Source organism: Schistocerca gregaria, chromosome 7, assembly GCF_023897955.1.
Source record: "Schistocerca gregaria isolate iqSchGreg1 chromosome 7, iqSchGreg1.2, whole genome shotgun sequence".
In the NCBI taxonomy this organism is placed as follows: Eukaryota; Metazoa; Arthropoda; class Insecta; order Orthoptera; family Acrididae; genus Schistocerca; species Schistocerca gregaria.
The window spans coordinates 403,518,893-403,535,141 of record NC_064926.1 but is presented as its reverse complement, the minus strand read 5'-3'; the positions used below and the strand labels follow the sequence as shown (position 1 = coordinate 403,535,141).

At 45.4% G+C, this 16,249-nt stretch overlaps 1 protein-coding gene across 1 annotated transcript in view; it reads right to left on the bottom strand.

Annotated features, from left to right (window-relative positions):
• Positions 1-16,249, bottom strand: part of LOC126281863 (ras association domain-containing protein 10-like) — a 1,002,113-nt gene that overhangs the window by 861,043 nt on the left and 124,821 nt on the right. The gene's annotated exons all lie outside the window — the stretch shown is intronic.

Genomic DNA, 16,249 nt, shown 5'->3' with positions numbered 1-16,249 from the left:
TGTCCACCTGTGGGCTTGGAAAGCGTGAAGACGTGCAGTAGAAACTCTCACCATGTGCGGGCAGGAATAATCGTGCTAAATTTAAGCCCGGGCTTAGAATACCATCAACGTACAGCTTTGCTGTAAGGGTGCCACGGATGAAAACCATAAGGAGCTTGCTATTAAAAGAAATGGCACCCCAAACTACCACTGCTAGTTGTTGGGCCGTATGACGGGCGACAGTCGGGTTGGTATCCCACTGCTGTCTCCAGACACTGTAACGCCGCTTCCTTTGGGCGAAAAATGAAGAATATAAAAATAGCACCACAAAGCCCATCAGTCTCAAAAACAAGCTCAAAATTTCATAAATGAAAAAAAAGGAAAAAAGTCCCTTTTGGAATAATGTTGCTTGAATAGTAGCACGTAGACAGAAAAGCAATTCAGTACCAAGTAGCTTAGTGTTTTGAAAAAGAAAGAAAGAATACAGATAGAATCCCATTAGTTTCAAAATAATACCATAGTATATCGCAAAGTACCGCAATTATAAATCACGGAGAAGGACGAACGATTTCAAAGAATACTCCTTATGTGCACTCTTTGAGAATCGTGTGTAATACCTAAGAAAGAGCCATGCACTGTTACTATGTTACGAGAGTTTGCCGGAGCAAGTCGTACCTCAACGTGTGCTCGTATACGTGGGCGCGACGAGATTGTTTTTTGAGCGTTAAAGATTTGCGATCTACTGCGACGCACTGAACTTGTAAGAAGTAAAGCAGTAACTTCAAATAGGATACCAGGTAGAATCCAGATAGTGAAAGATTCGAAATTGTCTTAAATTGAATATTATCAATAAAAGGCTAGACATTACTCAAAGTTAGAAACTATTAATGATGGACCGATATAGAGACTAAACTTTGAAACCGAATTGTGGGAAAAAATTAACATTAGTAAAGTCAGTTAATTGAGTCTGCAACTTGCATAATATCTTGGACTGAAGTATATGTCATTAATTCGACGCAGATAGGAAATGCTGTTTCCTTACGGCAATGTTAGGATGTGAAAATAATGCAATAAAATAGCATTCAATGTTATTATTACGTTAATAACTTCTTTCAATCCATTCAGTATTGTGTACTCAGTAAATAATTATCTGTGCGACAACATTGATCGTCCAAGGAACGCGGCGTGCGTAAATACTCTTCCCCGCATTAACAAATTATCGCTCTGTGACTAACGTTTCGGCTCAAGCATACTGAAAAACTTTAGTGGAGATATTCGCGTTGTGTATGTACTGAAACTATGAGTAATACCAGAATAGGAACTGAGCTTTGTTTAAATACGCCGGGGAGCACGTAATTGCTTTACCTGATCGGGACAAATCTACATCTACATCTACATTTATACTCCGCAAGCCACCCTACGGAGTGTGACGGAGGGCACTTTACGTGCCACTGTCGTTACCTCCCTTTCCTGTTTCAGTCGCGTAAGGTTCGCGGGAAGAACGACTGCCGGAAAGCCTCCGTGAGGGCTCGAATCTCTCTAATTTTACATTCGTGATCTCCTCGGGAGGTATAAGTAGGGGGAAGCAATGTATTCTGTACCTCATCCAGAAACGCACTCTCTCGAAACCTGGACAGCAAGCTATACCGCGATGCAGAGCGCCTCTCTTGAGTTTACTAAACATCTCCGTAACGCAGTCACGCTTACCAAATAACCCTTTGACGAAACGCGCCGCTCTTCTTTGGATCTTTTCTATCTCCTCCGTCAACCCGATCTGGATCCCATGCACAAGTATAGGTCGAACGAGTGTTTTGTAAGCCACCTCCTTTGTTGATGGACTACATTTTCTAAGGACCTTCCCAACGAATCTCAGCCTGGTACCCGCCATACCGACAATTAATTTTATATGATCATTCCACTTCAAATCGTTCCGCACGCATACTCCCAGATATTTTACAGAAGTAACTGCTACCAGTGTTTGTTCCGATGTCATATAATCATACAATAAAGGATCCTTCTTTGTATGTATTCGCAATACATTACATTTGTCTATGTTAAGGGTCAGCTGCCACTCCCTGCACCAAGTGCCTATCCGCTGCAGATCTTCCTGCTTTTAGCTACAATTTTATAATGTTGCAACTTCTCTGTATACTACAGCATCATCCGCGAAAAGCCGCATGGAACTTCCGACACTATCTACTAGGTCATTTACATATATTTTGAAAAGCAATGGTCCCATAACACTCCCCTGTGGCACGCCAGAGGTTACTTTAACGTCTGTAGACGTCTCTCCATTGAGAACAACATGCTGTGTTCTGTTTGCTAAAAACTATTCCATCCAGTCACACAGTTGGTCTGATATTTCGTAGGCTCTTACTTTGTTTATCAGGCGACAGTGCGGAACTGTATCGAACGTCTTCCGGAAGTCAAGGAAAATGGCATCTACCTGGGAGCCTGTATCTAATATTTTCTGGGTCTCATGAACAAATAAAGCGAGTTGGGTCTCACACGATCGCTATTTCCGGAATCCATGTTGATTCCTACAGAGTAGATTCTGGGTTTCCAGAAACGACATGAGACGCGAGCAAAAAAACATCTAAAATTCTACAACAGATCGACGTCAGAGATATATGTCTATAGTTTTCTGCATCTGCTCGACGACCCTTCTTGAAGACTGGAAGTACCTGTGCTCTTTTCCAATCATTTGGAACCTTCCGTTCCTCTAGAGACTTGCGGTACACGGCTGTTAGAAAGGGGCCAAGTTCTTTCGCGTACTCTGTGTAGAATCGAATTGGTATCCCGTCAGGTCCAGTGGACTTTTCTCTGTTGAGTGATTCAAGTTGCTTTTCTATTCCTTGGACACTTACTTCGATGTCAGCCATTTTTTCGTACTCGGTGGGATTTCAGCGCAGGCCAAATCGATTTTTATATAACGTCAATATATACAGCTCTACCGCTAGTTAGCCAGACTACGACGTTATAACACGCCTTCGGTCACCGGGGCTCATTTCCAAACGGGACTCATCGCTGAAGACAATTCCACTCCAGTAACACGGAGAGGTGCATCAAAGCAGCCTATGGACTGGAGACCTCCACAACAACAATATACGAGGGTCGGTCAAAAAGTAATGCCTCCCATTTTTTTTCTACTTAAAAAAATTAAGTTAAGTGAAAAATTTGAATTTGGCGCCATTCCTCAAACCTTCTTCTGCAATCCACTGCAGTAGTAACTTTCTGTGTCAACAGGTGGCAGCACAGCAGAAGTTTGTAAGATGGCCGACATCGATGTTCGTTTGAGACAGCGTTGTGTGATTGAATTCTTGAATGCAGAAGGTGAAACGCCCATATGCATTCATGAAAGACTGAAGAAGGTGTATGGTGTTGTGACAGTGGATGTCAGCACTGTTAGACGATGGGTTCGTCGTTGTAAGGAAGCTGAAGGGCAAACACCGTTGACTGACGAAAAGCGGAGCGGCAGGCCGGTGAGTGCAGTGACTCCACACAACATTCAGCAAGTTGATGACATCATTCGTGGTGACCGTCGGGTGACTGCAGATGAAGTGTGTCGCATTATTTCTCTTAGTAAAGGCAGTGTGATCACGATTATTAAACAATTGGGGTACTCAAAAGTTTGTGCACGGTGGGTTCCAAGAATGTTAACCGATCAGAATAAAGAGGCAAGGAAAACAATAGCCTCCCAACACTTGCAGCGCTTCCGTTTGGAGGGAGATGAGTTTCTGAAAAAAATTGTGACCGGGGACGAAACATGGGTGCATTTTTTTGAACCCGAATCAAAGAGGCAGTCAATGGAGTGGCGTCACTCAAGCTCGCCGAGGAAGAAAAAACTCAAAACTTTGCGATCGGCAGGGAAAGTTATGGCAACAGTTTTCTGGGATACAGAGGGTGTGATTCTGGTTGATTTTTTGGAGCAGGGATGCACAACAAATTCTGTTCAATACGTCACAACCCTCAAAAAACTTAAAGCACGTCTTCAGCGAGTTCGCCCAACAAAATCAATGGCAGATGTTCTTCTTTTGCATGACAATGCAAGACCACACACCAGTCGTCACACCTCTGACGAGATTGTCAAAATTGGATGGGAAGTTTTGCCTCATCCCCCATACAGCCCTGACCTGGCACCATCAGACTTCCATCTGTTCGGGCCACTAAAAGAAGCTCATCGTGGGATTCATGTTGAAGATGAGGAGGCCGTCAAAACATCCGTGCGTCAATGGCTTAGGAAGCAGAGCTGTGATTTTTACCGTGCTGGGATACATGCCCTTGTTCAAAGATGGACCAAAACTGTAGAGATGGGCGGAGATTACATTGAAAAATGACCAAATGATCCTCAATGTTGTGGTTTTCAACCTATGTAATTGCATTTAAATTTCCTGACAATTAAACGTAGAAAAAAAATAGGAGGCATTACTTTTTGACTGACCCTCGTATTAACATTTTACTCAGCGCCATCGGATGTGCGGGCCGCAGCCGGCAGCGTACTTTGGCTCGTGTTTCCGCGGCGCTGCGCCGTCAGCACGCTTCGCGTGGCTAGCAGGCGGCCGGCGGCCGGCGCGTGGGTCCAGGTTCCGGGGTCTGCGGCAGAGCGGCCGGGGCTCCGCAGCCAGTGTAGCGCGCGGCGGAAATGAGAGGTGCGTCGGTATGCGCACGGCGCGACGCGCCGCGGCTCCCGCCCGCCGCCACAATGCCGTGGCGCGGCCGCGGAATCCCAAGGCGGCGCCCGCCGTTCCTGGAACGGGGTACGACGCCTTGACGCTCGAGCTGGAGGCGGGATACGCCCCCGACTCCGTGGATCCCGAGTAACAACTTCCTGCAGCCTGCTGCGAAAGTCTGAACTTGATTTCACTAACGGGATTGCGCATCTCTCTCTCTCTCTCTCTCTCTCTCTCTCTCTCTCTCTCTCTCTATATATATATATATATATATATATATATATATATATATATATATATATATATATTCCTGGAAATAGAAAAACGAACACATTGACACCGGTGTTTCAGACCAACCATACTTGCTCCGGACACTGCGAGAGGGCTGAACAAGCAATGATCACACGCACGGCACAGCGGACACACCAGGAACCGCGGTGTTGACCGTCGAATGGCGCTAGCTGCGCAGCATTTGTACACCGCCGCCGTCAGTGTCAGCCAGTTTGCCGTGGCATACGGAGCTCCATCGCAGTCTTTAACACTGGTAGCATGCCGCGACAGCGTGGACGTGAACCGTATGTGCAGTTGACGGACTTTGAGCGAGGGCGTATAGTGGGCATGCGGGAGGCCGGGTGGACGTACCGCCGAATTGCTCAACACGTGGGGCGTGAGGTCTCCACAGTACATCGATGTTGTCGCCAGTGGTCGGCGGAAGGTGCACGTGCCCGTCGGCCTGGGACCGGACCGCAGCTACGCACGGATGCACGCCAAGACCGTAGGATCCTACGCAGTGCCGTAGGGGACCGCACCGCCACTTCCCAGCAAATTAGGGACACTGTTGCTCCTGGGGTATCGGCGAGGACCATTCGCAACCGTCTCCATGAAGCTGGGCTACGGTCCCGCACACCGTTAGGCCGTCTTCCGCTCACGCCCCAACGTCGTGCAGCCCGCCTCCAGTGGTGTCGCGACAGGCGTGAATGGAGGGACGAATGGAGACGTGTCGTCTTCAGCGATGAGAGTCGCTTCTGCCTTGGTGCCAATGATGGTCGTATGCGTGTTTGGCGCCGTGCAGGTGAGCGCCACAGTCAGGACTGCATACGACCGAGGCACACAGGCCCAACACCCGGCATCATGGTGTGGGGAGCGATCTCCTACACTGGCCGTACACCTCTGGTGATCGTCGAGGGGACACTGAATAGTGCACGGTACATCCAAACCGTCATCGAACCCATCGTTCTACCATTCCTAGACCGGCAAGGGAACTTGCTGTTCCAACAGGACAATGCACGTCCGCATATATCCCGTGCCACCCAACGTGCTCTAGAAGGTGTAAGTCAACTACCCTGGCCAGCAAGATCTCCGGATCTGTCCCCCATTGAGCCTGTTTGGGACTGGATGAAACTGAGGCGCCAGGTGGAAATGGCATGGCAAGCCGTTCCACAAGACTACATCCAGCATCTCTACGATCGTCTCCATGGGAGAATAGCAGCCTGCATTGCTGCGAAAGGTGGATATACACTGTACTAGTGCCGTCCGCGGTGGTCTCGCGGTTCTAGGCGCGCAGCCCGGAACCGTGCGACTGCTACGGTCGCAGGTTCGAATCCTGCCTCGGGCATGGATGTGTGTGATGTCCTTAGGTTAGTTAGGTTTAAGTAGTTCTAAGTTCTAGGGGACTGATGACCACGGCAGTTGAGTCCCATAGTGCTCAGAGCCATTTGAACCACTGTACTAGTGCCGACATTGTGCATGCTCTGTTGCCTTTGTCTATGTGCCTGTGGTTCTGTCAGTGTGATCATGTGATGTATCTGACCCCAGGAATGTGTCAATGAAGTTTCCCCTTCCTGGGACAATGAATTCACGGTGTTCTTATTTCAATTTCCAGGAGTGTAGATTGGATATAGGAATTAGGCACGGTAACCAGCAAATTGATAAAAATTCAGATAAATATAGAGTAATGCAATAATGTGGGACCAATTCAAATAAATTAGCGAGGTTGTTTAACAAGAAAGGGGTTAGACATACTTTCAAGACGGACAAAAAATTGGAATAGAGGCTGAAGCATAAGATCGACACAGATGAGAAATGGTTGTGGAAATCGAGGGTGTATGAAGTAAGATGGCAGAATTGTGAAGCGAGATATGTGGGACAGACGAGATGGACTTTTAAAGTTAGACTTAAAGGACATAATAATAGAGAGAACGGCTTGTCAGCTGTAGCAAACCACCTCAAGAATGAGAAGCATTCGTTGGAGGATATAAGGGAAAGCATGAGGGTGTTACACGATCAAGAAAAAGGGTTGGTACTGTAAAATTCACAGCAGGTAGAAATTTATTGTGCATTGAAAGAAGAGAGCGTCGGCGTTCCAAATGAGGGGATGGAAGAGTCTAAAGGGCATTTGTGGGCACACTTTAGCGATATCCTACTTAAGAAGCGCCAACCAACATATTTTATCAAGTGACATAGAATTTACATATACTATTTCCTTTCAGGCAGCAGCGTATAGGTAGTTTCAAGTTAAAATGGGCTAAGAACAGACAGGCATACCGCGTGGCGTAGCCGAGTGGTCTCGGGCGCCTTGTCACGGTTCGCGCGGCTGCCACCGTCGGAGGTTCGTGTTCTCGCTCGGGCTTGGGTGAGTGTTTTGTCCTTAGCGTAGGTTGGTTTAAGTTAGATTAAGTAATGTGTAAGCTTAGGGACAGATGACCTCAGCAGTTTGGTCCCATAAGACCTTGCCACAAATTTCCAAATTTTCCAGGCAGGCATTTCTCACAGGTTTTATGACAGGCAGTAGTACCGTTGATTCTGAGCATAAGGCTTTAGGTAAACGTCATGGTTGGAAAGTGAGTGCAGGGGCTTTCAGTTTGCAACGGTACCTCGGGAACTGTGGTTGCACCGGATTGTGGTGTTTTATGTTCTGAGTTGATAATACAGGTGTGCTGCTAGTTTTTAAGTTGTGGCGAGGCCTAATCGAATAACTATTTTTTAAAGGAACGTTATAACTCAGGTCGTCTGTAATTCTTACATGTCTATCGGTATAGGAGGATTGTTTTATGTCACTTCCTTGTATTTACACGTGAAAATGGGGTAACGTTGTCCCGAAACATGTTGTGGCAATAATCACACAACTGACAACAGGGCTGAACATCCTCAATATTGCTTAAAAGTATTATTTCGTCTCAGACATCGCTCACGAAATGAACGCAGTGAGAAAATCGGAGAAATTGTAGATTACAGGGAGAGCAACCGACAATCCACCTCCTCGTGCACCTTTCTTTAATGGAACAGATGACGGCAGAAACGACATCGCTACCGCATGCATAAAACACCAAACACCGTAAAGTGCGTTGCAACGTGTACATGCTTTTGTAATTGACTTGCTCGAATTAACCGCAACATTGGTTCCTTTACGCGCATATGTTTCTTAAATATGTTACCCACAACAGCCCACACGATTACAGCGTGATTCTGTGTGACAATTAAAAAAAAAATTGAAACATACGCCACAATTTGATAGTGGTCACGTAACGATTTATGCTCGCTAATTTTTAATTTTGAAACAGTAGTGCATAGTGATTGTAGTAATATGTTAACTTTGACTCATGAAGGACTGTACGTCATTCAGCGTAAAAATATAAACAAACGTAAGTGCGATGACTGTTGAGCAGCCGTAGCACACGCACACTGTGTTGTTACGCTCTTGGAAGCAGGACCTAATTATGTGTTAGATATCTCAATAAAATGTTACTGTAACTGAAACTTTAAGATATTATTATGTATTAACATCCATGAACCTTCTTCTTACTCGTAATTTAGGTGTCTAGCTTTTACGACAAAAATCGTGTAAAGTCGCTGTCTCTATAAACGTTGGTTGTGCTCTGATTGTCGCGCTGTTAAAACACACTGTGAAGATGGATGACGCCGATTCTTGCTCTTAAAATGTTTGTTTACAAATTTACAGAAAAGATAGGCTTTTACGTTTTTCAAGGAACTTTATTTACGAAAGATTAGGCATTTTTGTAATGGAGATGCGTAGCTGAGTCGGTCCTTGGAGAATGGTAATCAAGTATTCCGTGGATCGATGGTTCAAATGTGGCCCTGATCATTCTTTCGATTTTTTTCGTTCCATTCCAATATCTACATCATTTAATCATAAAATTCATTGAATATATGCTAGGCAACCCATACGTAATCATCATGGTATTATATAAAAGATTAAAAAGATTGTTTAAATTTTCAAAAATAGCATTTCAAACTATATTTTTAGGAGAAAAGTGAAAAATCAAATAGGCTACTCTATTTCGACTACGTCCATTGTTTCATGCAACTGTGGTCCAACACGAGCTAGAGTGATATGCGTCGGTAGCTCCACCACCAATCGAAACTTCATGAAACTATAGAAACTGAGGCGGGAATATTCCAAGATCTCGCACAACAAATTCCGCATTTTTCCAACCGAAATTTACCGAAAAATGTGCTGTATTAGTTATTGGACGCCCCTCGCATATTTACAACTCTTCGGACTGCCCACCTCTCCTGGATAATTTGAAATAGTTATTTTTAGCCTATCGGTAAGCAGCAGCTGAATGTAAAAGACCCAAGCGAGTTTCTGTTCTGCGGGCACAGCTGTTAAATATTCCTCCAGTACTTATCTGGAGAGAACGGGGACTAATGGTCACTGCCACGCGTAGCAACGGACTGAGCGCTGGAATAAAATCGGACGTGTGCAATACGGCTGACGCGTAAGTCTGTTTACAACTCTCAGGGTTCCAGATGGAGTCCGCTCCTCCAGTGTTCCCACCACCACGGTTCACCGAACAGGTGCCAGCAGCTGTGCGCCTCTTAAGAGCTTTACGCCACGCGGTTCGTTAGCAAGCACCTGTTCGTTGCACGGAACTTTCCCGTACTGCTCTTAAGATATTGGCAATCGCTTCATGCCAAGAATGATCACTACTTACCTTTTCTTTCGCATTGCAAGTCGCACGTACATCCATTCCATCTCCTGCCTTTTGTTCCCGGATTGAATGATGCTTCAAAATTGCATCGAATGTGATGTCTCCCTGACAAACGTCGCCATGAGACTATTGGTGAAGAATATCACAGACATTCCTCTTAGCCTCCATCACTTCCATTGTTAAGAGCAGACCAAACCTTGGTTACATCCAGGTAGGAACAAAATAGAGGCTCCTCCACAGACATCAGTTTGAAAGAAAGACAAAGTGATATTTGAGAAAATTACAAGAGCTGTTGATAAAACAAGGCTTCATTTGCTACTGGTCTCGAACATCTGATCAACTTCAGCTGTTGTATGCAGCAACGAAGAGAACACATGGAATACTTTGAAAGTCTGCTATTCAAGCGTGCTTTAGTTCAAGTGGTTCAAATGGCTCTGAGCACTATGGGACTTAACTTCTTTTGTCATCAGTCTCCTAAAACTTAGAACTGCTTAAACCTAACTAACCTAAGGACATCACAAACATCCATGCCCGAGGCAGGATTCGAACCTTTGACTATAGCGGTCGCGCGGTTCTAGGCGCTACAGTCTGGAACCGCGCGACCGCTATGGTCGCAGGTTCGAATCCTGCCTCGGGCATGGATGTTTGTAATGTCCTTAGGTTAGTTAGGTTAAGTATTTCTAACTTCTAGGAGAATGATGACCAAAGAAGTTAAGTCCCATAGTGCTCAGCGGTTCCAGACTGTAGCGCCTAGAACCGCTTCGCCACTACTGCCGGCTGTACTTTAGTCTTTGCCCACAATTTTTGCTTCCTAAAATCGCGAATTATTAAAATAGCAACAATCCGTAAGTCATTCTATGGTCGTCTTCGATTAGTCTAGCCAAACCCTTTGAGTTACCGCTTTCTGGCACCGCTAAGGCGTGGTTGTACCTTGGGTGTGCTGCTTGGGCCTACAGCCAATTAGAAGCGTTCGCGATTGTCTGAGCGCGAGGCTAAGCGTATTCGAATGGGGACTCAGTATACTGTTTCCTGCTTTCACGTTCTGCTTTCTGCTTGGCCGGTGTGACGCAGTACGGAATCCTGCAATGTTAAAGATTTTGGATGAGGTCTTCACAGTTACTTGTCGTGTGGTTGACAGGTGCTGTGTAGCTCACTTCAGTCGTGTGATCTAAATATTCACACAGTTATTTTACAATCATTCCGCATACAGAATGTGCAGTGAGGTGTGACGTGAAGCAGTATCCTTGCGCATGGACACAAAAGCTGACGGATCGCTCGTTTTTTTGTAAAACTGAAGCTGATTTGCGGGAGTAACATTTATCCAATCAGTCGCGTATTATATTCCGTCTTACCGTCCGCTCCTGTATCGTCTATGGTTTAATGGTGTTTGAAAGACGTATATCGCGAACTCGTAATATCGTGGCTTTACTGGAACTTCAATTCCTGTTACGTATTCTGAAAACCAATGTGGTCTTTGTGATCTGTCTGCTGTTTTGGACAGAATACATTTACTATTTGTAACAAAAAAATGTTCAAATGTGTGTGAAATCTTATGGGACTTAACTGCTAAGGTCATCAGTCCCTAAGCTTATACACTATTTAACCTAAATTATCCTAAGGACAAACACACACCCATGCCCGAGGGAGGACTCGAACCTCCGCCGGGATCAGCCGCACATTCCATAACTGCAGCGCCCAGACCGCTCGGCTAATCCCGCGCGGCCGATTTGTAACATTTCTGTTAATTATTTCGATCAACAAACATCATTTGTTTACTACTGAACATAAAATAGTGCCATGCTGGTATGTAGAAAGACTCTAAGGCTATTTTGTGTCCATTCTGAGCGGCGGTGTGTTTGACATGTTTTCCTCGCTCACCCACATGAAAACCGCGAGATTTCGAAGCCGGGTGCCGCAGTTCCGACCTCCGTTACAGAGGTGTGAAATGTGACTAAGCGTGATATGTCCATGGTAGTGGTGGGCATAATTGTGCTGAAATTTGGTGCCAATTTGTCATTATTAACCCACCTTACACCTCGCATGAGTTTCTGAGTTGTGGCCTTCCTTTCTTCGCATGTGTCGACACCTTGTTAGAAGCGTCGGCGAGCCTGAGGGAGACGTCGCAGGGCGCCACGCTTTCGCTCCATTTCAGACTTACGCGTCGCAATGGAAGACAATTAGGCTGTTTCGAAAACGTGACCTTGATGTTAGTATGCATGCCGGTACGTGTGGTTGCCGGCAGGGTTCTTGCCTGTACACAGAACTAGCTCGTCTATTATCCAAGGTGCTCCGAGACAAAGGTACAAAATCACAGCAACAAAAGGTGTTTTGTTTTCTCAGTTTCACCAAGTTTCTGCTTGTAACAGCATTTCTTAACAGTTAGCTGCCCAACGACGGAGCGGCTGTAACGGCGGTACGAACTTTCTACTGAACCCCTGGCCCCCAAGGTCACTTAATCTCACGGTATGTGGTGTTTTTTGCGGGGATTCGAGAAAGGCTCCGTCTATGTGCCTCTACTTCCAACTATTTTCAATGACTTTTGATGCTGCTTCTCAACAGCCTTGGGTGTAGTGGCTCCAGACAATCTCGCAAAATTATATGCTGAGTTTGAATATCGTTTGCTTTTCTTTGCATAATCTTTTGAAATGGTACGAATCTCTTGCCCTAGAGAGCAGCAATTCGCCATACGCTGCGATGATCACACTGCTACACTGGACACCGGAGATAAAACGTTTTCTGCACTAATTATAAAGAGTTCAGTCACACTTCATATACTCTGTGATGACTCTGGCGGTCTTGGTTTTGTTCTTCAGGCTGCTCTACAGTACAAGGATACGCTCATTGATCAGCGTTGTTCTGTCTTTTGGGCTTTTGCAACAAATGCTAAAGGAGCGATACTTATGGTTCTCATCTAGGACGAAACTTTTCTGAAACTAAGTCATTTCATTAGCATTACGCAGATTCATGTGACATACCTGTGCGCTCCTTCACCTGTAGTGGTAGTAAATAGTCTGTCACTTGGGATGAGTCACTGATGCCACGAGTTTTCATCTGTTGCGACGTTTGACACAGATGGCCGTGGCTTGTCTTGCAAGCCGAAGCCTCTGTAGTAGTGTAACTACATTACTTCTCTCCCTTGAGTTGCATAGTCTCCACAAACTACTAGCAGCTTACAGCCTATGTGTTGTTACAATTTTGTAGAGGAATTCACTCGTTGGGAGTTGTCGTGGCATCAGGTCACAGCGATGTTAGATGGGGCTTACCTGAAACAACAGGAAACAAAAATTAGTTACACGTTAGGCTGTAAAAAGACAAAAGTTCTAGAAACGAAGTTTAATTTGTCTAGTGCTAACCATCGCCAGTTGTGGCACATTATGTGGTACTCTTTTGACCGACCTGCGTAATTAGCACTAATAAAATCTCCTGACAGAAAATGTGTGACCTGGAATGTCGGTGTTAGCAGTAACTTCTTGCGCCTCCAGATGTGTGTTCGGGTAATGTAGGTAATTTTCGGCGTGACTGCGAAACTGGTGCAACGCAATGTTTCGTATGTAAATGCGCAAAAAAAAAAAAAAAAAAAAAAAAAAAAAAAACTTGCACAGTCATAGCTAGGAAGATTGTCTACGAGTGTAGCAAACGTAATCCTGTGAAGTGAGGGACAACGTTTTAAAAATACCGGAATCTACGGCTTACTCTCTTTTCCTTCTTTTTCCTTTCATTGCCTGACAACAGAGCTGACGGTGCAGCCGGCGCGGAGTGCTTCAGATAATGCAGTAAGGAATCGTTTACCCTTAAGAGAACCAGCGACTCCCGATGTGGTCAACCGTCGGCTACAACAACTTCTACACCTTGTAGGCAAATTTACGGTGTATGGTGGAGGGTATTTCTGCTACCACTATTTCTCTCTCCCCCCTGTCCCATTTGCGAATTGTACGTGGAAGGAATGGCTGTAGGTAAACCTATGCTTAGCTCTAATTTCTCTGATTTTCCCGCCGAGGTCATTACACAAGAAGTACCTGAGAAGAATTAGTATGTTTCCCGTCTCTTCTTGTACGTTTTACGAATTTCATCAGTAAATATCTCCGTGGTGCACAATATCAATCTTGAAGCGTCTTTCTCTGAGGTTTGTTGAGCATCTCCGTAACGCCCGCCGACTAAACAATTTTTAACTTACAGTTGGCATAACGGTTTTCTAGATATTGCTCCAGGTCATATTATACGATAACTGTTAGCAGATAAAACTATTATGGCCAAGGTTGCTGTGGCCGAGACGTCAGTTTTATTCAATTATATGGAACCGCGCGACCGCTACGGTCGCAGGTTCGAATCCTGCCTCGGGCAGTTTGTTACGTTTAAGTAGTTCTAATGACCTCAGATGTTAAGCTCCATAGTGCTCAGAGCCATTTGAACCATTTATTCATTGATAATTATTTGACTATTCGACGCGTAGCAATATCCAGGACACTAGTATGTTATTTCTAGTTTATTTCTGATTGTATGTCCTTTTTCAGCACGTTTAATTCACTAGCCTGAAGATCCGATCCATCACTTCTTCCTGCCAATTACAGACGAGATTCTAGTGGAGCAGAGGCGATCCGGAATGAGAATAATATTCCGGCATTTGTCTTACAAATAACATAAACATCTGGAGAAAACTCATCAGAACCGAAGGATGCAAGCTATTTCTAATTTAATGCTAAGAGAATACGCCCCAGAGGATAAAGTAAATAAACTCTACGTAGTAGAGTACTCGGTTTGGGTGTTCAGTCCTCGATGATACAGCTGACCATGTGGTTGTCAGCTAATCAACATCATGCACCTCATGGAGGGTACAAAACTTCGATGTCCGTTATGCTGGACCTTCTTTCTTGCTAATGCTGTGAACGGCTGCAGCACACAATTCACTGTTCACATGACCACCTGTATCATATGGACGACAGAAGCAGATGTCATCTAAGACCGAAACCGATTGAATATAAAATAACACCTATAAGTACAGTTGAGGCCATCATCCCTACTACACAAAGATATAGAATGCTGTTCAAAACTTAGCCGGAAGATGTGGCCGAGCGGCTCTAGGCGCTTCAGTCTGGAACCGCGCGACTGCTACGGTCGCAGGTTCGAATCCTGCCTCGGGCATGGTTGTGTGTGATGTCCTTAGGTTAGTTAGGTTTAAGTAGTTTTAAGTTCTAGGGGACTGATGACCTGAGATGTTAAGTCCCATACTGCTCAGAGCCATTTGAACCATTTGTTCAAAACTTAAGGAAAAGAAAACTTTCACGTTACGTGTCACAATCAAGTAACATAGCTCGATGACTCTTGGACCATATATAAGAAGAAAAAATACAGAAGGTAACTGAAGGAAAGTCGCCATGAGACGAAGAGAAAAGATACTTTTATTTAAATAAAATAATTTCACTAAAGTCACCACGATCTATGGTGCGATCATCACGTACGACCATTCAGCGTCTGCGGTGGAGCATTCCATTTCTCCACCAGCGCGGATGGCAACTTCTGAATGGTCATTGGTGCTTGTGGACTTGCTGCAGTACATCTCCAGAAAGCTTACCATACATGCTGGATAGGATTTAAGTTGGGGGAACGAGCAAGCCAATCCATTTGCCGAACATCTTCTCGTTTCAAGACCTCCACCACCTGCGCAGTTCGATGCAGCCGCACATACTCATCCATTAAACCGAAATCAGGGGTGCTGAAAAAAGCACAGGGGGGAGGAATACAGTATCAAATAACGTTGGGCAGTGAGTGTACCGTGTTAAATGCACATGCAGCATTATGCCTCCACATACGGCAACATCTGATCCATTATCAGATTTGACGATGAAACATCCTCACAGATCAAAACTGTGCCGGACCGAGACTTGTACTCGAGACCTGTACATTTCGCGGGCAAGTGCTCTACCGTCTGAGCTACCCAAGCACGACTCACGCCCCGTCCTCACAGCCTTACTTCCGCCAGTATCTCGACTCCTACCTTCCAAACTTCACAGAAGCTCTCCTACGAACCATGCAGAAGTAGCAGTCCCGAAAGAACGGATATTGCGGAGACACGGCTTAGCCACAGCCTGGGGGATGTTTCCAGAATGAGATTTTCACTCTGCAGCGGAGAGCTTCTGTGAAGTTTGGAAGGTAGGAGACGAGGTACTGGCGGAAGTGAGGCTGTAAGGACTGGGCGTGAGTCGTGCTTCGGTAGCTCAAATGGTAGATCGCTTGCCGGAGAAAGGGAAAGAACCCGAGTTCGAATCTCGGTCCGGCACACAGTTTTGATCTGCGAGGATGTCTCAACTCAGCGCACACTCCGCTGCAGAGTGAAAATCTCATTCTGGAGATTTGAAGATGTTCGTGGGTGCATTACGTGTTTCCACGTCTCGCCATATGAAGATACGTGAACATTGAGGCATAACGTTGTATGGGAGATTGAGGCATAACGTTGTATGGGGGGTACACTCATGGTAAACCTTATAGTGAAACTGTATTGCTTCCTCGTGTCCGTCTTGCCTAGGGTGCACTCGGCGCTCGCTTCATTTTTATGCATGAGAATGTGCGAGCGCATCGAGCAGCGAAGGTGGAGCCGCTCTTAGAACGAGAGGATAGTCGGAAAATGGATTGGCCTGTTCGTCTGCACGGCTT